Source organism: Mizuhopecten yessoensis, unplaced genomic scaffold (genome assembly GCF_002113885.1).
Source record: "Mizuhopecten yessoensis strain PY_sf001 unplaced genomic scaffold, ASM211388v2 scaffold10651, whole genome shotgun sequence".
Lineage (NCBI taxonomy): Eukaryota > Metazoa > Mollusca > Bivalvia > Pectinida > Pectinidae > Mizuhopecten > Mizuhopecten yessoensis.
Genome location: NW_018408653.1, coordinates 2,222,423 through 2,246,259, shown reverse-complemented (window position 1 = coordinate 2,246,259; position 23,837 = coordinate 2,222,423). Strand labels below are relative to the sequence as shown.

The 23,837-nt window shown below is 39.8% G+C and overlaps 1 protein-coding gene across 2 annotated transcripts in view; it reads left to right on the top strand.

The window, feature by feature from the left end:
- The first annotated feature begins 3,818 nt into the window (after nt 1–3,818).
- Nucleotides 3,819–23,837, top strand: part of LOC110461743 — a 45,287-nt gene continuing 25,268 nt past the window's right edge. Inside the window, exon 1 of one of the 2 annotated variants that reach the window (XM_021515378.1) lies at nt 3,819–3,873. The gene's annotated coding sequence lies outside the window, so the exon portion shown is untranslated. Of the gene's footprint in view, nt 3,874–16,759; nt 17,154–23,837 lie in introns of those variants that run through there. The other variant, XM_021515377.1, reaches the window with a different exon arrangement.

Below are 23,837 nucleotides of genomic sequence, written 5' to 3'. Positions count from 1 at the left end.
CATGCTACAGCACAGATACCGCAACATCCACCCCAGACCAATTTATACTCCACCTGGTTTGTTAGAGTTGTGTGGGCAGGAGAAAAACACTTTCTCTGAATACCCATGCGTACGACGTCTTCGAGGATCGAACCCCGGCCGCCTCGACCAATCCGCCCATAATAATGATAAAGAACAACAAAATGTCAACAAAACTGTAATTTGAACTCGGAATTATTTAAACGATTGTAAAATATAAACAAAGAAAATATCTACACTTATACACTTGAACAATACATAACAAGCAAAATAAGACCATGCGTTCCAGAAGGGTGAGCGTCTTCGGTGTTATCGAAGAAATACTCCATGTGACTTTTATTCAAATAAACGTATTGTCATGTCTTCATCGCGAGAACTGGAGTGGTATAAAATAATCAGAAAAATAATCTTTCGTATCAGACACGGACAAAAAGAATATTTCCCTATGTGATCATGATTATGTCTTTAAAACAAGCATACATTTTCATCAACCTGAACTTTCAAAATCTGTGTGTGTAAATTTGTCGGTCAGAAGTCGATATCTATCGAGGAAATCATGATATTTTAAAGAAGCACCGTAGGTTGGTCTAGTAGGGATGCTACTATAAAGTAAAGGGTAGTTCACGATCCGGAAAAAAACACACATACAAAAGAAAGATAAGGTTATTGTGCAACAGAGTCGTTACCCGTCCTATTTGGTAATCTTGTTTGTAAGGACTGAAGAAAGCGGTTGATACATAAAAGGCTCAAATCCAGCGGGTTGTATACGATTGAAGTGGTGAAACAAGTTCGTATTACTTAAGGAAGGCACATCGTCGATGTATCTGAAAGCGAAATTGAAGAGAATTGAAATATTTTTGTTACCAGTCCTGGTAAGCTCTTAAATAAATTAAGCCGCATAAGAGAATTGTCAACAGTCTGATAAACAAAAATGCCACCGAACGTAACAAATGGTTTTTCTTCAAAAATACTCATATCAGATACAGAAGATATTCTTGTTTTAATTTTGTAATTGATCCATAAGCAGCAACATAGATAACAATGGATATTAACAAATTCAGACATACTGCATGTTCTGTGTATAAAATGTGTATTGTAAATGGATGTTATCAGCACCTGCTAAAACTGTGTCACAGGGCAGACGTACAAAGGACAATGCAGTAGGTGCACACCGCTCCTTCGGTCCAAACAATAAGATTCGTGCCTCAGATCTATGAGTATTGTTCATTGTTTTAGTGGCTAGAATGTCATACGTAGACTGGTTCGATATTTTGAACGTACAGATGTTTGTCATATTAGTGTCAACATAGAGGAATTTCCAAACAAAATGGCGTTGAAGCCTTGAGGCTAGATTTGTGTCGATAATGATGATTATATCAGTAATGGTAATGGTGATGATGATGATGATGATGATGATGGCTAACCTGTTATCAAGCATTAGTCATTTAGAATGAAAATAAACCAGCTCATACCTATAATATTAAAATGTTATTCTAGTGCTATGTTTGTTTAAGCTATGATGGAATGCCGTAGATCTTTATTTCGATAAGCAGATTAAATCGACTGTTCAATTTCCCAGGAGACAGTTGTAACCTTACCATAGATATTAGGCTTAGTAATTATCTCCAGAGATACGCTCTTAAATAATGTTATTATGATGGAATTTTAATTATTATACCTGTGTTTAAGCTTCCGGTATCCTAATTTATAAGAAACCCTCATTCTTCGTTCGTACAAATATAGCAATATATTTAGCTATACTACAACTAATACTTATTATATAACATTTTATATAGAGCCCTATCTATACCTAAGGTAAGCCACTCTAGTGCGCTTTATACTATTTTTTTTTATCAATCAATACACCTTTACCTTATCTGCTTGTTCTAAGCCTTCCTTGATACTCCAGCGGTTACCACTGGACTATCGAGAATGGTTCTAAGCCACCTTTCTAATACTTTCACGTGCGTGTATGCCTGCTTGTGTGCTTGAGGTGTGTTTGAATTTATTCTATTGCTGTGAGGTCGTACTTCCAGCGACATTTGAATGTTACAGCACAGACATCGTACTGAGTACCCTCACAGACCATTTCATAAATCTTATACAATGGCACAATGGCTTGATAACGTTATTTAAATAAATATATTATTCTCAGTCCCTAGTTTTCACGGTTACGCTAAATGGTGAATTCTCGGAATCTTTTTTTCTATGATTTCAGGTATGTTGGTCATCATGGCACACAGTGCTGATGCATGTACATTTTCTTTCAGTTTCGCGTTTGTTTGGGTTTTTTTCAATTTTGACCACGGATTATGCGGAAAACAGAACCCGCAAAACATGTACATACGCGATTACCGACGAAATTATACAACAGCCTGCTTATATTTCCATTTCTAGATATTTTGTGTACGATTGTTATCTATGATAATCTTATTTTGTAATGACAGATGGTGTACAATCTTACCAACAAATCACTGTTTTGACATAAATATGCAAAATTGTTTATTGCCTTGGAATATATTATACGCGTCTCTTCAAACAGGCCATTTTGTGAAACATGATGTTCCCCCTGTGGTTTGTGCAAGATTTATCTCCCTTAATTACAAAGTTTCAAGTGATCAATGATTGATTCCAGATACTTTTGTAATAATTCTAAGCATTGTTATGATGCTTTACTTGTAATAATGAATACTTAGTAAATAATGGCGAGATGTCATACGAACAGTACATTAGTTTGGATAAACGAATTATGTATCCACACGCTTTTTATCCCCATCTCGATTGGTAGTTGGTTGTAGCTGGTCCATGCGATTTCTTTGTCCGGATATCGCTTCCCACAAATACATCAACATTTTGACGTGTACAATGAAAAATACGTCAAAATTTATACTCTATATCGTATTTAATCAAGGGAACCACATAAACACCGTTTGACGTAAACATTTGTTGGGCGGAAGTTATCTCTAAGACAGCTACATGTCATATTAATTAAAATGAGATATTCGCATCCTCTCATTTACTGACTTTCCCGCGACATATCAGTAAACGGAGCGACGCGAAGATCAAATGTTGATACATGTACTTATGATGGGCTCAATGTTAGTCCGAAACTGCTTTATAATAGTGTGACACTTGTCTTCTGAGCTAAATTTTTATCAAATGGAAAACAAATCCAAAAATTCACTAAAATCCGTCTTTAAAAAAGTCTATAGTGTCACGAATTTAATTGGTGTGATATTTTTACGCCGACAATGGTTCAGTATTCTCTGAATTCTAGTTTGCTGTAATCTATCTAATCTTTATATCAATGTATATTCAAGTATGGATGTTTTCGTGCCAATTTATTCAATACATTCTATTTAGGTTTATGAATCGAATCAAGAATCTTTTATATTAACAATGCTCAGCCGCGGTAAAAGGAAAATGATTAAAAAATACTGCATTATTTTATAATCAGAATACAAAATACATTATACGTTTGACAAATATTGGTTGCAGCATTATATTCACTTGCGTCAATAGTATAAAATGTATGTCAAATATTTTGTTGTCACAATTTTGAAAGTAATTTCAACGTTCGATGGATATTAAAATTATTATTGCACAAATATACAATTTCATGAATAACACCGGAGTATACCTGTAAATTAGCTCGCCGATTTTATTGATCTGAAGTCTGGCATCATGTGTATCTACTGCAGTACGTACATGGCTACGAGTATCAGTATGCATAATTAATGTATGTGCTTTACGCCGTAACCCTCATTAATACCACATGTTGCGTACTGTACGTGTATGTGCTGTTGTATTGTGTCATTGACGAACTTTACCCCACCGTTATGAACAAGCAATAAGGTAAGAGAGTCAATCTACCTGTGTTCGTTCCAATTCAGTCGCACAATACGTTTTGAATAATGTATGATGAACTGTGTCCGTCTATTGGGGTTTAAGAGGTTGCGAAGCAGTGCTGCATCAATGTTAACGTATCTCTATTGTTTGGATGGGGAGGGTAGTGCGGGTGAGGGTGGGGAGGGGAGGGATGGGGAGGGTAGTGCGGGTAAAGGGTTGGGAGGGGAGGGATGGGGAGGGTAGGGCGGGTAAAGGGTTGGGAGGGGAGGGATGGGGAGGGTAGGGCGGGTGAGGGTGGGGAGGGGAGGGATGGGGAGGGTAGTGCGGGTAAAGGGTTGGGAGGGGAGGGATGGGGAGGGTAGGGCGGGTAAAGGGTTGGGAGGGGAGGGATGGGGAGGGTAGGGCGGGTAAAGGGTTGGGAGGGGAGGGATGGGGAGGGTGGTGCGGGTAAGGGGTGGGGGGGGGAGGGAGGGGGAGGGTAGGGGGGGGGGGGGGGGGTGGGGGGGGTAAGGGGTGGGGTGGGGAGGGATGGGGAGGGTAGGGCGGGTGAGGGTGGGGAGGGGAGGGATGGGGAGGGTGGTGCGGGTAAGGGGTGGGGGGGGGAGGGAGGGGGAGGGTAGTGCGGGTGGGGGTGGGGGGGGGTAGGGGGGGGGGGGGGGAGGGAGGGGGAGGGTAGGGCGGGTAAAGGGTTGGGAGGGGAGGGATGGGGAGGGTAGTGCGGGTGGGGGTGGGGGGGGGTAGGGGGGAGGCTGAGGCACAAATTGTAGAGAATGACCTTACCGAACATGACCATTATGGTTTCCCAATATAATTCTGACACGTAAGTGCAAGAGTCGAAGGGTTTCTGTAATTCTGTCATATCGGTTATTCTGAAGTTATTTCTCAAAAAAAACGTATAAAATTTACCAAATAGAACTCGTGTGTTTTGTCACCTTGTCTAATGCGTCCAATGTATTACATCATCAGCGGGTCTGAATGGAACTCCACCTTATAAGTTTTGACAGAGTATGAAGATTTTTGCAGGTTATAAAAATTAAAATTTGACCATTTCCATCAAAGTTTTCAACCTAGAGAAACATCAGAAATTCTGTTAGTATAACTTGTTTTGCCTGTAGTAAAGCCAAGAAAAATAACATTATGAAAACAGTAAGTATTACAATTGTATATCGGTATTGTCTAATTTAGATCCGTTTGTGTTTGGCGTTTCTCTTACTGTCATGTACACATGTATCGCGGGGTATTATTTTCGCTATATTACCAGACATTAGACTGTTGTCATTACATTGACTTATTCATAATAATGGTGAACAAATCAACACTCTTCTTCAAAAGCTGAAACTGCGGAAGTTTCATCCTCGAAATTAAACCAATATCTGGAGACTTTGGTGGCATAACACACGCGAGTAAATTACATGTCTAAATGTATTCACTTGTATTTGTATATAAGGAAGCTACTGACAGTCGTTTTATATTGGTGGTTGGTGAAACCGACACCGTTTAGCTGTTGTATTAGCTCCTGACGCCGACCTCCTCACAGATTGAATAGCAATCAATATGGTTCATAATAACATTGGTCCTTGTCATAGATGTTATAGCGCGAGCGATAACGCGCTGCAACATAGAGGTCCTCCAGTCGAACCTGTAACGAGAAACGGTTCTCAGGGATACGTTACGCCTGACGTTTTATACAATTTATGACCTTGACATGCTCTGATGTGAAGCACCGCTTTTCTCCCCATTCTCTGACGACACAAATTTGATTTAAAAGATAGTTCCAACGATCGAATGATATGTCAGTTCTCCGATTTGTTCACGATCGGCGTCTGTGTAGCGCCCTGATAGTTGAGGATAAATGAGTTAGTAGCGACGTCCAACTCTATCAAACATTTATACGAACTGACTAAGAGCTATATTCAAGCTCATAAGTGACTCAGTGCAGTTATGGCGTCTATTAATTACGCTTTAGCGATCGACACACATGATGTTATACCGCTAACGCATATGAAGTAACTGTATGCCTTGTCAACGTGTCTATGTCTTAATTTATTAACAAACAAGTTTTCTCGCGAGTAATAAAACTGGCAAAACCTTTGCATACATGTTAGGTATTTACCGTCTGAAGATGGTTTTTTCTGTTTAAAGCCGCACTCTCGTATCTTTGATTTGATCTTTGAAAAATATTCACAAATCACCATAAAAATATTTGCTTTCCTTTAATTAAACGTCTGTAAACTTAAGTACATATGTATGCTGGGATCCTTATTCGGACATTGGTTTGAGGTCTAAGCGATGTGTGCTACACATGTATTACACTGTACTACTGTGAATGGAATTTACATATTAACAAACTGAAGAAAATGTTACCTTAAGGCGCAGTATAGCGAGAATAAAACACCTTTATACACTTGAATAAGGAATCACAATATTTATGGTAATTGTTCCGATTAACTGCCGGTATTGTATCTCACGAGAGTCAATGCCAGATACCAAAGATACAGAGGAGAGTAGGTGGAAGATGAGGTTTCAAATTGTTAGCGTTTCCGATGATTTTATAGGAATTTTGGAGAAGTTGTGTTGGCTCCCGAGAGTCCTACTAACAGATAGCGCTATCGATCGACTGAGTAAGTATGTATTATATTGTGTACAGTGGAACTAGGACTGCACTGAGCACTAAGTAAACAGATATGCAAAGTATGGCCAACTTAAATATCCGTTAAATAATCTCTAAAATGTCATTTTCCGCAATAAAGATAGATTCTCACTGATTTACAGCAATACCACATTCCACTTTTGGAAAGAAACAATTATTATAGGTTATTTTTCTCAGTATCTGTAAGATTTTATGTGATTGAGAAATTTAAAAGGAACAGTGTAAGTAACCAAATAAAATAAAAAACAAAACAAAAAAACCCGATTTGTGACCATTATAAAGCTACTACTTTTCATATATATGTCTTGTTGCATTCGATGCGATTAAATAAGACATAGCATATAGCTATTTACAGGTGCTTTTATTTGCATATTTGCTATATCTTAAATCTGTCGGCTTTAAAGTATCCACGCATAGAAATCTTATGATTCCAGTACAGCGTACAACCCATCGAGATGTAATTTCTAAACGTATCTATATGCAATGAAAATGTTTGGCCATATATCGAATCTATTTTTTGATATCATCAAGTTTTAATTCATAGCAACAGTGTTGAAAAAAACTCAGCAGAAATTTCAGCAGTTATTCTTATCAAAAGAATCACACATGCATTTATTGATTATTTTTTTTAGATAGAACACGTACTTTAATCTATAGTTTAATCTATTTTTAGTCAAAAAATTTAAATACATAAAATATTGATAACAGTATATATATAACGTTAAGAATCTGTAAAGCTTATGAAACATTTAACCCCACCATTGATCCCAGTACAGCCGTGATCGGGTAGTAAAACCGGGAAAACGGTCACGAATCCTTTCCGAAAGTATAAACAGCGCGATATCTTACGACTTCCATGAGAAACGAGGGATGGGGAGTTTTTATTACCAGACACGTGTGAAATCCAGGTCTACAATGCCTGTGGTGGTGGATCTAGCATTTCTAAAAGTATAAGAGGACCAACTTCATAACTTAATCAATTGTCAATTTAGAATCAATCGCCTATATATATAATTACGTCTGTGAGACAGAATGTAGCGTCACCTTAAAGATTCATAAGAACCAGACAGAGCTACACTGTAAACCCATTTTGTAACTTGTGAGGTAGAACCGAAGGAAGAAATCAACTGTTTTGAAAGTTGCACATATCTATCAGATGAGATATGTTGAAAACCACTACTTGTCATAAAAAAGGCAAACAAAAGCAATACATATCCGCTAACACTAGTATAAATCACAGGGACCTGATAATTTGTTACAGCTATATTTGGACATAAACTAATGTGTTCAGCGTAACTTTACATGTTTTAGGGGTTAGGTCGACTTTCGGTAAAAATGACACCCCCATTGATCATATAAAAAGTCGATCTAAACCCCTAAAACGTTTAAAATAACTCTGAACATCTTAGTTTAGGTCTAAATCATCCTCGATATCCAGGGGTTACGCTCACTTTCGCTCTCTACACACCTGGAATATGTCATAGCAAAATTGAAGCCTCAATGTGTAGCACCTTGTGGACAAGACGAAAAGACTAGTTTGATCCTTTGATGTGCATCAAAAGAATCTCGCTGTCACGTAACGGTAAAAATTGTCAGGCTTTGAGGTCGGGCGTCTCTCCTTTGTAATCTTCAAAGGGCAATTATCAGCCTAGCGATTGGTCAGTTTGTTTTATTTTACCTGAGACCAATCAAACAGCTATCTTCGTTCCTTCAATTTTGCTATGACATATTCCAGGGGTGCAGAGAGCGTAAGTGAGCCTAACCCCTGGATACTGAGGATGGGTCGAAATATAGCTGTTACAAATTATCAGGTCCCTGTGGTATAAACGTTATCAAACATCATTGCTATTGTCGGTGTACGCTTTAAATCGTGTCTTTAGTGCCTGGTGTTGCCTTCCATTTTCTTTTGGTGTTTCTTTCAAGTTGTTTACAGTTTCAGGGGTTGTAGAACTTAACGTCTAGTTTATAACAGTGTGATTTATGTATTTATTTTCATTAAAGAGGTATGGCACGTAAGCTACGCTGAGCATCTTTTTCAGTTTGTCGCATTCACACGATATGAAATACAGGATTAATGACCACGTGTGTACCTGGATGACTCCCTGTCTAGTACATGTATACTCACTGTCGTATCAAGGATGTTGGTCGACGCTTAAAAAATATATATTCATGATGATTTATGAATATTGCAGGCAAATTAAATACAAGGAAGAAACAGTTAACAGTTATTTATTTCCATTGCATGTCCTTTTTAAACACATGAACATCTAGTTTGTTTATGCACATTTAAAATGTATATAAAATGAGTCTAAAACCCAGATAAATAAGGCTAATCCTATTAGATATATCTTAACATACAAGTTATGCAGCTTATTTAAAGCCAATTTTGAGAATAAGGTTTCAGTTTTATTTAACGATGATTGTTTAAGATCAACACACCAAAAGTTGGTACCTGAATGCGCTGTGAGCAAATGACGCGTTTAAAGTCGGGGAAACATCTATGTTTTACTGTATAAAGTAGCAACTGATGATATACTCGTCAGATATCTAAATTTGCCAAAATAGAAAAGATTAATTTTGATTTTACTATTGGTCACGTTCAGGTCGAGACACATCCTCGCTATCAAGGGGTTACGTTCACTTTCGCTCTCCACACCCCTGGAATATGTCAAAGCAAAATTGAAAAGGCACGAAGATAGCTGTTTGATTGGTCTCGGGTAAAAAAACAACATCTGAGCAATCGCTAGGCTGATTCCTGTCCTTTGAAGATTACAAAGGAGAGACGCCCGATTTTAAAGCCTGTCATTTTCACCGTTACGTGACCGCGAGATTCTTCTGATGTATATCAAAGGATCGAACAGTCGTCTCGTCTCATCAACAAGCTGGCGCACAATAAGCCTTTAATTTTGCTGTGACATATTCCAGGGGTGTAGAGAGCGAAAGTGAGCGTAAACCCTGGATATCGAGGATGGTCGAGACAGGAATAAATATGCTATTCCTCTTTGTTCAGTTGTTGTTTGTCGCGGCCATTTAACAGTTTTCTTCAGATGCTTTTACATCACACTTGTACATCACACACAACTGTGGTAAGACAGACAACGAATTAATATTGCATGAGGAAATATTGATACAAAACATTAATGGGTATACAGAGAACAGATTCCCGTGAAGCTATATAGTGAATGTACTAGAATAGGGCTGGCATCGATCTGAACATCGCCAAACGTGTACACAGTACTAGAAAGGCTGTTAGTCCCTGAATGACTTCCAAGATATACAAAAACCCTTCCAACTGTTCGTGGCATTGGATCAACAATCGTGACTACAGAAACGTTCAAAGGTCAGACATTATCAACGGTTTAGTGGTCAGGTCAATCTATGATTACGTTGGAAGGTTTAAGGGCCAGGTGAGCTCATGCCACTCGCGGCAGGTTCAGGAATTAGAGCAGTTCACGACAATGATTGCAGGTTTATAGGTCAGGGTTGTACACGTCACTGGTGACAGATTCATAGGTCAGGGTTGTACACGACACTGGTGACAGATTCACAGGTCAGGGTTGTACACGACACTGGTGACATATTCATAGGTCAGGGTTGTACACGACACTGGTGACAGATTCATAGGTCAGGGTTGTACACGACACTTGTGACAGATTCCCAGGTCATGGTTGTACACGACACTGGTGACATATTCATAGGTCAGGGTTGTACACGGCACAAATGACAGGTTCATGGGTCAGGACAAAAGACGACACTGATGACAGGTTCATAGGGCAGGACAGTATTTGATACTGATGACAGGTTCATAGGTCAGGGCTGTACACGCCACTGATGACAGGTTCATAGGTCAGGACAGTATTCGATACTGATGACAGGTTCATAGGTCAGGGCTGTACACGCCACTGATGACAGGTTCATAGGTCAGGACAGTATTCGATACTGATGACAGGTTCATAGGTCAGGGCTGTACACGACACTGATGACAGGTTCATAGGTCAGAACAGTACACGATACTGATGACAGGTTCATAGGTCAGGGTTGTACACGGCACAAATGACAGGTTCATAGGTCAGGACAAAAGACGACACTGATGACAGGTTCATAGGTCAGGACAGTATTCGATACTGATGACAGGTTCATAGGTCTGGATAATATACGATACTGATGACAGTTTCATAGGTCAGGGCTGTACACGACACTGATGACAGGTTCGTAGGTCAGGACAGTACACGATACTGATAGTACACGATACTGATGACAGGTTCTTAGGTCAGGGTTGTACACGACACTGGTGACAGATTCATAGGTCAGGGTTGTACACGGCACAAAGGACAGGTTCATAGGTCAGGAGAGTACACGATACTGATGGCAGGTTCATAGATCAGGACTGTACACGACACTGATGACAGGGTCATAGGTCTGGATAGCACAAGACACTGATGACAGGTTCATAGGTAAGGAGAGTACACGATACTGATGGCAGGTTCATAGATCAGGACTGTACACGACACTGAGGACAGGTTCATAGGTCAGGACTGTACGCGACACTGATGACAGGATCATAGGTCAGGACAGTACACGATACTGATAGTACACGATACTGATGACAGGTTCATAGGGCAGGAGAGTACACGATATTAATTACAAGTTCATAGGTCAGGGAAGTACACGACACTGATGACAGGTTCATAGGTCAGGACTGTACACGACACTGATGACAGGTTCATAGGTCAAGAGAGTACACGATATTTATGACAGGTCCATAGGTCAGGGAAGTACACGACACTGATGACAGATCCATAAGTCAGAGAAGTACACGATACTGATGACAAGTTCATAGGTCACGACATTGATGAGATGTTTATAGGCCAGGACAGTACACGGTACACGACATTGAGGACTGGTTCATAGATCAGGTCTGTAAACGACACTGATGACAGGTTCATATGTCAGGAAAGTACACGACCACGATGACGGATTCATAGGTAAGGGCTGTACACGACACTGGTGACATATTCATAGGTCAGGGTTGTAAACGACACTGGTGACAGGTTCATAGGTCAGGACAAAAGACGACACTGATGACAGGTCCATAGGTCAGGACAGTATTCGATACTGATGACAGGTTCATAGATCAGGACTGTACACGACACTGATGACAGGTTCACAGGTCAGGTCATTACCTGATACTGATGACAGGTTCATAGATCAGGGCTGTACACGACACTGATGACAGGCTCATAGGTCAGGGAAGTACATGACACTGATGACAGGTTCACATGTCAGAACAGTACACGACACTGATAAAAGGTTCATAGGTCAGGGCAGTACACCACACTGATGACAGACTCATAGGTCAGGGAAGTACACGACACTGATGACAGGTTCACATGTCAGAAAAGTACACGACACTGATAAAAGGTTCATAAGTCAGGACAGTACATGATACTGATGACAGGTTCATAGATCAGGACTGTACACGACACTGATGACAGGTTCATAGGTCAGGACAGTACACGACACTGAGGACAGGTTCATAGGTCAGGGCTGTACACGACACTGATAACAGGTTCATAGGTCAGGGCTGTACACAACACTGATGACAGGTTCATAGGTCAGGGGAGTACACGATACTGATGGCAGGTTCATAGGTCAGGACAGTACACGACACTGAGGACAGGTTCATAGGACAGGGCTGTACACGACACTGATAACAGGTTCATAGGTCAGGGCTGTACACAACACTGATGACAGGTTCATAGGTCAGGGTTGTAAACGACACTGGTGACATATTCATAGGTCAGGGTTGTACAAAGTAGACGACACTGATGACAGATTCATGGGTCAAAAAAAGTACACTACACTGATGACAGGTTCATTGGTCAGGATAGTACACGGCACTGATGACAGGTTCACAGGTCAGGGTTGTACACGGCACAAATGACAGATTCATAGGTCAGGACAATAGACGACACTGATGACAGGTCCATAGATCAGGACAGTATTCGATACTGATGACAGGTTCATAGGTCAGGGCTGTACACGACACTGATGACAGGTTCATATGTCAGGACAGTACACGATACTGATCACAGGTTCATAGGTTAGGGCTGTACACGACACTGATGACAGGTTTATAGGTCAGGACAGTACACGATACTGATGACAGGTTGAAAGGTCAGGATAGTATAAGACACTGATGACAGGTTCATAGGTCAGGACAGTACACGATACTGATGACAGGTTCTGATAACAGGTTCACAGGTCAGGGTTGTACACAACACTGATGACAGATTCATAGGTCAGGACAATAGACGACACTGATGACAGGTCCATAGGTCAGGACAGTAAACGATACTGATGACAGGTTCATAGGTCAGGGCTTTACACGAGACTGATGACAGGTTCAAAGGCCAGGACAGTACACGACACTGATGACAGGTTCATAGGTCAGGACTGTAAATGACACTGATAACAGGTTCATAGGTCAGGGCTGTACACGACACTGATGACAGGTTCATAGGTCAGGAGAATACACGATACTTATGGCAGGGTCATAGGTCAGGACAGTACAGGATACTGATGACAGGTTCATAAGTCAGGGCTTTACACGAGACTGATGACAGGTTCAAAGGCCAGGACAGTACACGACACTGATGACAGGTTCATAGGTCAGGTCAGTACACGACACTGATGACAGGTTCATAGGTCAGGAGAATACACGATACTTATGGCAGGTTCATAGGTCAGGACAGTACAGGATACTGATGACAGGTTCATAAGTCAGGGCTTTACACGAGACTGATGACAGGTTCAAAGGTCAGGACAGTACACGACACTGATGACAGGTTCATAGGTCAGGGCTGTACAAGACACTGATGACAGGTTCATAGGTCAGGACAGTACACGATACTGATGACAGGTTCATAGGTCAGGACTGTACACGACACTGATGACAGGTTCATAGGTCAGGGCTGTACAAGACACTGATGACAGGTTCATAGGTCAGGAGAGTACACGATACTGATGGCAGGGGTATAGGTCAGGACAGTACACGATACTGATGACAGGTTCATAGGTCAGAACAGTACACGATACTGATGACAGGTTCATAGGTCAGAACAGTACACGATACTGATGACAGGTTCATAGGTCAGGAGAGTACACGATACTGATGGCGGGGGTATAGGTCAGGACAGTACACGATACTGATGACAGGTTGATAGGTCAGAACAGTACACGATACTGATGACAGGTTCACAGGTCAGGACTGTACGCGACACTGATGACGGGTTCATAGGTCAGGACAGTACACGACACTGAGGACCGGTTCATAGGTCAGGACAGTACACGATACTGATGACAGGTTTAGAGGTCAGGATAGTACAAGACACTGATGACAGGTTCATAGGCCAGGGCAGTACACGACACTGATGACAGGTTCATAGGGCAGGACTGTACGCGACACTGATGACAGATTCATAGGTCAGGACAGTACGCGACACTGATGACAGGTTCATAGGACAGGACTGTACGCGACACTGATGACAGATTCATAGGTCAGGACAGTACGCGACACTGATGACAGGTTCATAGGTCGGGACTGTACGCGACACTGATGACAGGTTCATAGGTCAGGAGAGTACACGATACTGATGACAGGTTGATAGGGCAGGATAGTACAAGACACTGATGACAGGTTCATAGGACAGGAAAACACACGACAATGATGACAGACTCATAGTTCAGAGCTGTACAAGATACTGATGACAGGTTCATAGGTCAGAACAGTACACGATACTGATGACAGGTTCACAGGTCAGGACTGTACACGACACTGATGACAGGTTCATAGATCAGGGCTGTACAAGACACTGATGACAGGTTCATAGGTCAGGATAGTACAAGACACTGATGACAGGTTCATAGGCCAGGAAAGTACACGACAATGATGACAGACTCATAGTTCAGAGCTGTACACGATACTGATGACAGGTTCATAGGTCAGGGCTGTACACGACACTGATGACAGCTTCATAGGTCAGGACAGTACACGATACTGATGACAGGTTCATAGGTCAGGGAAGTACACGACACTGATGACAGACTCATAGGTCAGGGAAGTACACGACACTGATGACAGGTTCACAGGTCAGGGAAGTACACGACACTGATGACAGGTTCATAGGTCAGGACAGTACACGATACTGATGACAGGTTGATAGGTGAGGATAGTACAAGACACTGATGACAGGTTCACAGGTCAGGACAATACACGATACTGATGACAGGTTCACAGGTCAGGACAATACACGATACTGATGATAGGTTCATAGGTCAGGGCTGTACACGATACTGATGGAAGGTTCATAGGTCAGGGCTGTACACGATACTGATGACAGGTTGATAGGTCAGGATAGTACAAGACACTGATGACAGGTTCATAGCTCAGGACAACACACGATACTGATGACAGGTTCACAGGTCAGGACAATACACGATACTGATGACAGGTTCATAGGTCAGGGCTGTACACGATACTGATGGCAGGTTCATAGGTCAGGGCTGTACACGACACTGCTGACAGGTTCATAGGTCAGGATAGTACAAGACACTGATGACAGGTTCATAGGTCAGGAGAGTACACGATATTTATGACAGGTTCACAGGTCAGGGAAATATACGACACTGATGACAGACTCATAGGTCAGGACTGTATTCGACCCTGATGACGGGTTCAAAGGTCAAGGAAGTACCCGACACTGATGACAGGTTCATAGGTCAGGAGAGTACACGATATTAATGACAAGTTCATAGGTCAGGGAAGTACACGACACTGATGACAGGTGCATAGGTCAAAGAAGTACACGACACTGATGACAAGTTCATAGGTCAGGGAGTACACGACATTGATGAGTTGTTCATAGGCCAGGACATTACATGGTACACGAAAATGAGGACTGGTTCATTGATCAGGTCTGTAAAAGACACTGATGACAGGTTAAATGTCAGGACAGTACACGGTTCACGACACTGATGACAGGTTCATAGGTCAGGACAGTACACGACCACGATGACGGATTCATAGGTAAGGGCAGAACACGACACTGATGACAGGTTCACAGGTCAGGGCATTACCTGATACTGATGACAGGTTCATAGGGCAGGGCAATACACGATATTGATGACAGGTTCATAGGGCAGGATAATATACAACACCGATAACAAGTTCATAGCTCAGGGCAGTATACGACACTGATAACTGGTTCACATGTCAGAAAAGTACACGACACTGATAAAAGGTTCATAGGTCAGGGCAGTACACGACACTGATGACAGGTTCATAGGTCAGGGCAGTACACGACACTGATGACAGGTTCATAGGTCATAAGCCAGTTATTGCATGATTTCTCGTCGCTCGGGACTTATTACTCCCTCGCTTCGCTCGGGTGTAATAAATCCCTTGTTACTCGAAAACCATGCAATAACCTTTACTTACTGCATGTTAAGGACAATGCTCACTAATTGCTGACGAACGTCTGGTCATGATCAGTTAGCTAGATACCTGGCATTTAGCCAAAAACTGTGTGACCTTGGCAAAAGAATGTTGCAGACATCGAGCGATGATTTTTTTTGAAGACTTTTGTAATTGTGATTATAGCTTTATGTCAGGGTTTGAAGGCGGAGTTGTTTGGGGTTTGGAATAAAGTTGGATGGGATCCGAGGGAGTCGGGGAGCCGACTGGTCACTGTGGTTATTGAATTTCACTCGCTCAATACTTACAATCTCCCTCATTGTAATGCAATATTTTATTGACACACTGTCATATCATTCCAGCATATATCTCCCAGTTAATGGCTTCATAAAATAATTTACGATAATTTCATTTAAATGCATCAATCAAGTTAGAATTCACAGGCAAATGTAATCGATAACCACGTAACGCAACAAGTTTGCCTCGGTGATGAATAGCGCGGAAAGACAATACTCTGAAATATTCATACATTGTCTCACAGAAAAGGTGAGACAACAGCTATAAAAACCAATAAACACTCCAACTGTTTACCTGACCTAATCAATAATGACCTGTAAATAATCGAATTATCGGTATAGACAATGTATATATCTATTAGTATATATGTAACATTAGTCATAAGCTACTGAGTCGCTCTCGTTTCCAGTTGGACTGTTTTTTCCGGCGTTAAGTATGCCAGTGTCTCGGGGGACTTTCCCTCCTATCGATCCCGACTTCCTGCTCCGCGCTCGGAGTCTGAGTATAACAAATTCCAGGTGTATGTGTGTGTCAAGCTCAGCATTGCAGCAAGATCGGCCAGGCTGTTAAGAGTACTCGGAGAAACACGTTGTTCCCGACTTATTCCGTACTGAGGGAGGGAAGTCAGGAAGTTTCGTTCTCGGTTGAGATATGTGAACGTCGAGAGGTGTACAGCTCTTCTTACAGGACGCATGGATTAGTGTTATATTGTGCTGCGTGTAGTTTAGGGAAAACACCTCTCTGCCGGATTATCTCCTCAAAGATCCGTCTATGTTCCAGAGAGTTCTAATTATTCTACGACAATACACTTTTACTAAAAAGTCAGAACTCCAGAGTTATACGAATAAACTGGCGCCATAGAAGGTAAGAATGTTTTTTTAACACGCAACAAGTTTTCTAGTTTGTGCTTTCGGTTAAAATAGCATTGGTAGGCACTAAGTAGTGAAGACGTATATTTAAGTAAGTATTAGTCTTTGATTGGAATAGAGAGAAAAAAAGATAAGATGAACGCAAAGTTGTCAACGATAAATAAGCATCTGTTCCCAATAAATTATTCTCCGAGGTCAAGGAGGCTGGTTGGCTGAGGTGGCACTAAGAGTGGTCAATGGGTACTGTCAGGGTCGGGACCCAGCAGGTAAATGTTGTATTCTCCATTACTTCGGTGTAGTTTCGTGTCAGTTTCTCTTCGCCATTTTTGATAAGATTCGTTTCTGGAATTATGTGTCAGTGTAAATTGATAATGTGTGAGAGTAATAAGATGGCGGTTCAATTTATTTTCGGTCAATTTTGTATTTTATGAACAATTAATAATAAGATGGCTGTTCAATTTATTTTCGGTCAATTTTGTATTTTATTATTATTACTTACGAATATCAGTAACTTCAATTTTGTTGTGGTATGTGTTTGTGTTGGGGGGNAGCATACTTTTTTTGTTTTATCTTTTTTAGACAGGCTTTGGATTGTAACTGGTATAATCACAGGACTAGAAAACAATTTTATCATTTACAAAAATGAATCATATCTATTGAGATATAGTTAGTATTTCAGCGTTTTATATATTCCCAATACAATATTTATGAATTATTTATCATAAATTATATGTTGTATGGCAATTTCAAAATAACGGTTACGTAATCAATTACATGTATCAGCAATAGTGCTGAGTCTGTATTCCATTTAGATTAGCTGAGAGATAAGGACTTTTGAATATACTTCCTGCTGATTCCCATTTTTTGGTCTATTGAGCCCCAGACCGAAACAATAATGTTCATTCCAGAGCGACTTATGTTTAACTTTTGTTTATATTAATAATAATGGTATACAACATTTGACATACAGTACCTAACATAAGCCACTCTAAAGCGTTTCACAGTAAACAGATATACAATTAATACAATTAGCATATACAATAATCAATACAATTTTGAGGAATTTGCAGGAGCGGCCTTATCCGGCTCTAACTACTAGACCTATGTCACCTGGCTAATATCTCCATATGTGTGTTTGCCTGTGTGTGTACTTGAGATGTGATAAGGGTCCCCCTACCACTGCCAAAAACTGTAACGATGCACTGAAGAGCGAATTTGCCGGCATGACTATAACGTTAATAAATCGTTTCTGTAAAGAATACCACACCTTTCTGGACATTTATGAAAAATAATAGAAATGAAATAAACATAATATAATCAACAACAGTGCTCTGAGTGTAATACAAATAGCGGGCCAGGCCCCGTGATCATGAAACAATCAACAATCGTAGACCTCAGTTTTTACTTAGCCAATCACGTATGACGTCACTTTTCATGACATTATTTGTTATTGGCTAAGTCAAAAACTTAAGACAGTTTTAGACTTAAGATCGTTTCACAATCCTGGGGCCTGGATTCTAACACTAGACTTAAGATAGTAAAACCATAGTGCAAAGGGATAGGGATCCTTAAGTACAGTTTATTTTTTTAGTGTCTTACGGATATTCTTTCTGTTTCATAGTACATACCATCAAAACAGGGAAAAAACTTCAAATTTGTGAAACAATCAAGTAGCTTTAAATTCAACAAACTACAGTAATTTATCATAATTTAAATAAATAAATATTATTTCATTTATCTTTTTATTAATTAACCTCCAGTAATTTATCATTATTTGTAGTTATTTAGATTTAGTTCGTGATGTATCTTCTGAAGCAGAGGTCGGTATCTACTCTAATATCAAGTCTCCACGGAACTATCTTGTACCCGCACTCAAAACCAGTAGACTCTTTTGTTTACGGGCCTAGCAATATCACACACATTTCCCGGGAATCGAAACCTAACCGATCATGCCTTAAGGTCAGTGTTTCCACCATAGGACCAGCCCACGCACTGAATCCGTCAATAGCATATGTGTCAATAGAAAATCAAGTAAACGTCTGTCTATAGATACGGTTAATACACGCCAAAACAACTATTTGGTTTCCGTAATATAATGATACCGTTTAATATTTCGATTATGAAAGTTTGTTTCGATACCAAACAACTTCCGGTTCTAAAGAATTCTTTTAGCGTTTTAATGACACTAATTTCCGGATAAGAATTTCAGATCAGAGTTGATTTCTAAACAGCAATGAAACAGATCATAATAAGACTAACATAAAAGAAACATTACCTTCGTATGGAAACGATTATGAATTCCGGTTCCGGATGTTGGGGTGATGAATGGGAAATCATTTAGCGATAGTTCTACGCATGCGCTTCAGTGTATTACTGATGCTTCATTCTGTTCAATGTTTATTTCTTGTCCCTAACTTATTAATAATACAATGTAATAACATCAGAAACATATTCCAAGCCACGCTTCATCATTGCATGTCTAACATTATAAAAATAAAACACGGTAAGAGAGATAATCGAGTCCTTCCCTCATCCCTTTTATGAATCGATAATGCTACAATAACAACATTAGAACGAATGCTCGGGTAATTGTATAAACGACTCCCTTGGAAGTTGGTATGATAAAGATTATTCAGATGGTAAAGTCAACATGCAGAGCCGATGAAGAATGAACGTTCACTTGAATTAATCCTTCTTCCAGTTTATTACCGAGTCTACTAGTAATAAAGACGAGTATTATCAGTGGTGATAATAGCCTGGTATATTGTATCGCTGATCTTGTTTATTTGTATAAAGAGGTTCAGCTCTGCACAAAAAAAAACCCAATATGATTACAGTTGTATAACTGTACACACAAACGTAAATACCTGAATGTACATGTCCAAATGGATCAGTATCCGGTCTATCGAGGTGACTTTGATAAACGGAATCAAAGTGTTCGCAGTAACTATCTTGTCCTGTTCCCAGGAGTTAATATTTTCAGATAAACGATGCTACTGTAAAGAGTTAGTTAAAGTGTCCGGACTAGCAAGGTTAAGCTGTACATGAAATTACGATGTCCGGACTAGCAAGGTGATGCTGTACACAGAAATTAAAGTGTCCGGAATAGCAAGGTTATTATGCACACAGAAATTAAAGTTTCCCGAATAGCAAGGTTATTATGTACACAGAAATTAAAGTGTCCAGAATAGCAAGGTTATTATGTACACAGAAATTAAAGTGTCCCGAATAGCAAGGTTATTATGTACACAGAAATTAAAGTGTCCGGAATAGCAAGGTTATTATGTACACAGAAATTAAAGTGTCCCGAATAGCAAGGTTATTATGTACACAGAAATTAAAGTGTCCGGAATAGCAAAGTTATTATGTACACAGAATTTAAAGTGTGTTATTATGTACACAGAAATTAAAGTGTCCGGAATAGCTAGGTTATTATGTACACAGAAATTAAAGTGTCCGGAATTGCAAAGTTATTATGTACACAGAAATTAAAGTGTCCGGAATAGCAAGGTTATTGTGTACACAGAAATTAAAGTGTCCGGAATTGCAAAGTTATTATGTACACAGAAATTAAAGTCCCTGGAATAGCAATGTTATTATGCACACAGAAATTAAAGGGTCCGGAAAAGCAAGGTTATTGTGTACACACAAATTAAAGTGTCCGGAATAGCAAGGGTATTATTTACACAGAAATTAAAATGTGTTATTATGTACACAGAAATTAAAGTGTCCGGAATAGCAAGGTTATTGTGTACACAGAAATTAAAGTGTCCGGAATAGCAAGGTTATTATTTACACAGAAATTAAAGTGTGTTATTATGTACACAGAAATTAAAGTGTGTTATTATGTACACAGAAATTAAAGTGTGTTATTATGTACACAGAAATCAAAGTGTGTTATTAGGTACACAGAAATTAAAGTGTCCGGAATAGCAAGGTTATTATGTACACAGAAATTAAAGTGTGTTATTATGTACGCAGAAATTAAAGTGTCCGGAATAGCAAGGTTATTATGTACACAGAAATTAACATATCCGGACTAACGAAGGGATATTGTACAGAGAAATTAAAAAAAATCGGAACAACAAAGTTGTCACGTTTTCTTACAATAGTATTTTCGGAATATGGAGCTTACGCTGTACACTGAGACCAAAATTGCCGGACTAGCCAGGTTCCTTTGTACATACAGTATTACACTATTTATGCTATGTCAACTTTTAGGATTCTATCCAATTACAACAACGTTGTACCCCATAACTTACCTTTTTTTTTAAATCGCGTTATAAATTTTGCCACTTTATGTAAATGCGATATCCGTACATATACTATCAGCATGGCCATATACAATAAAATCTCGTCACATCTTGCTTTATTTTTCATTTATGTTATTTGCAATTGAAATGTGTTGTAAAATTGAACAGTATGAAGTTATAGTGAAATATTGGACATCGGCCTAAATACTGCCAATCATGTATATCTCACGACATTTATATTCTTGTGCTGATTCGTAGATAGGATTGATCGAGAATTTAAATGTACATTGTGTCATTAATATTAACCAGACAGCAATGAAAGGGAAATAAAAATGTTAATATTTCTGCCGCGGTAGCAAAAACTCGCAAATATATCGATGAAATGGATCGTACCGAAAATATATATTCGCTTAAACAGAGTTATTTACCGGGCACTATTGTCTGTAACAAAATGACTGCACAATAGTGCACCATCTTGATGTTGTATTATCAAAAAGAGAGAGAAGATATTTTTGATTGCAAACCAGTTGACATTCCGGGTTGCTCAAGGACCACAGAATCTCGAACATTGAATAAACATATACGGTATATATATTGCTTGTTTTTAAAATGCGAACTAAATTTGTCGTTCGCGAAATATTTACCAGATAAAAGAATAAATTCGATATGATTCTGTTGTCAATTTGAAAAGACATCCATAACACGGTAACGACCTTCATTTTTGTCATTCCCAGTATGTGTGCTCTTCCGCTGTTTTACTTGTTATTTGCAGCAGTGTGATGTCATGTTGACTTGACCAATAACTATGTTTATTATATCTGTAATCTCCTATTAATAAGTAACCAGTTATGCACTAATTCACAAATATTGCATGCCACATTGAACGTTAAGTTTGCCATTCACGAGTGTCAACTAATCGAATTTAAATCCAAAATACTTATTAGATATTTAGTTATTTCCTATAAGAGTTATTTCCATTCGCTGTAACTGAGTTACTTCCCCTCCTCTTGCTGTCAGTAGCTTAAGTGCAGACGATTTTGATTGATAAAAAGATATTTCGAACTTCATTGCGTTAATAGATTTGAAAACTCTACAAATTCATACTCAGCTTTTGAAACCGTTATAAGAAATTATTTCTGTTTGTGACAATTATCAGTATTCTATTTTTGAATAAGGTGAACCAGTGGTGAGTACGCGCCGCACTCCTCCCCCTCACCCCCCCCNGGAGGACGCGCCGCACCCTCCCTCTCACTCCCCCAGGCGGAAGACGCGCCGCACCCCTCCCCTCACTCCTCCGGGAGGAATAGCGCCGCACCCTTCCCCCTCACTCCCCCAGGCGGAGGACGCGCCGCACCCTCCCTCTCACTCCCCCAGGCGGAAGACGCGCCGCACCCCTCCCCTCACTCCTCCGGGCGGAATAGCGCCGCACCCTTCCCCTCACTCCCACAGGCGCGCGTGCATAACTGTTGCTTCCGCCGTTACACAATAATCCCATGTTTTGTGTCCATACAGAAAGTTTTTGAAGTATATGACCAGCGGAAAATAACTCATTTAAAAATGTAATGATACTGGAAAATCCTAAAATTTGTCATTTCTGTCATAGAAATCCGTTAACATTCTAAATCAACAGATCGTTTTATAAGTTTCTTCCAGTAAAGGCTTTTAATTATAACACATTACAAAATAATGAGTTCTCTACTGATCTTTTCATACAACAAAATGTGTTTATCTAGATCTAACAAGGGTTGATGAGATGGGCCTGGTATGCTACTAACAAGGGCATTCGATCGTAACGCCAGCCCTCTGGAGGCCCCGGCATTTCACTTTTATGGCTTTTGACATTATACGTAGCTGAGAGAAACACAATGTCTGATTTCCCTCATGGCTGCGACCGCCTTCGAAATCTTTCACAATCGCTGCTCAATTCCATCACTAATATCTATTTCAAGGGACCTGTTGTCAGTGTCAGGGACTGTCATTAATTTCTTTGTGTCACACTCCGTCATATCAGCTGTCGCTCGCAAATCGTATCGATTTCTTCACGTGATACATATCCCCGAATTTTAGCTATAAGTATTAGACATAACTCAAGAATGATGCAAGAGAGATTTTATGTATATCTACATAAACGATTTTACTATTTCATTTTTACACGTTTAGCTTTATTTTTTGAAAACAATCTCGCTGTTTCATAAGGCCGTTTACGCTATAGTTCATGAATATTTTCGGTAAAGTTGTTAGTATCTGTCCCATGTAAGAGATTTTCTAATGAAGTAACTATAAAAAATATCATTATTCAGATATGACAAAGTACTTTTAAATGTAGAATATCACGTATTTGCTATTCCATAAGGTACAGTAATAAACACAGATGTTCATCCCAACTCCTGACTCCTTATTAGCAGTACATTAACATGTTTATCCCG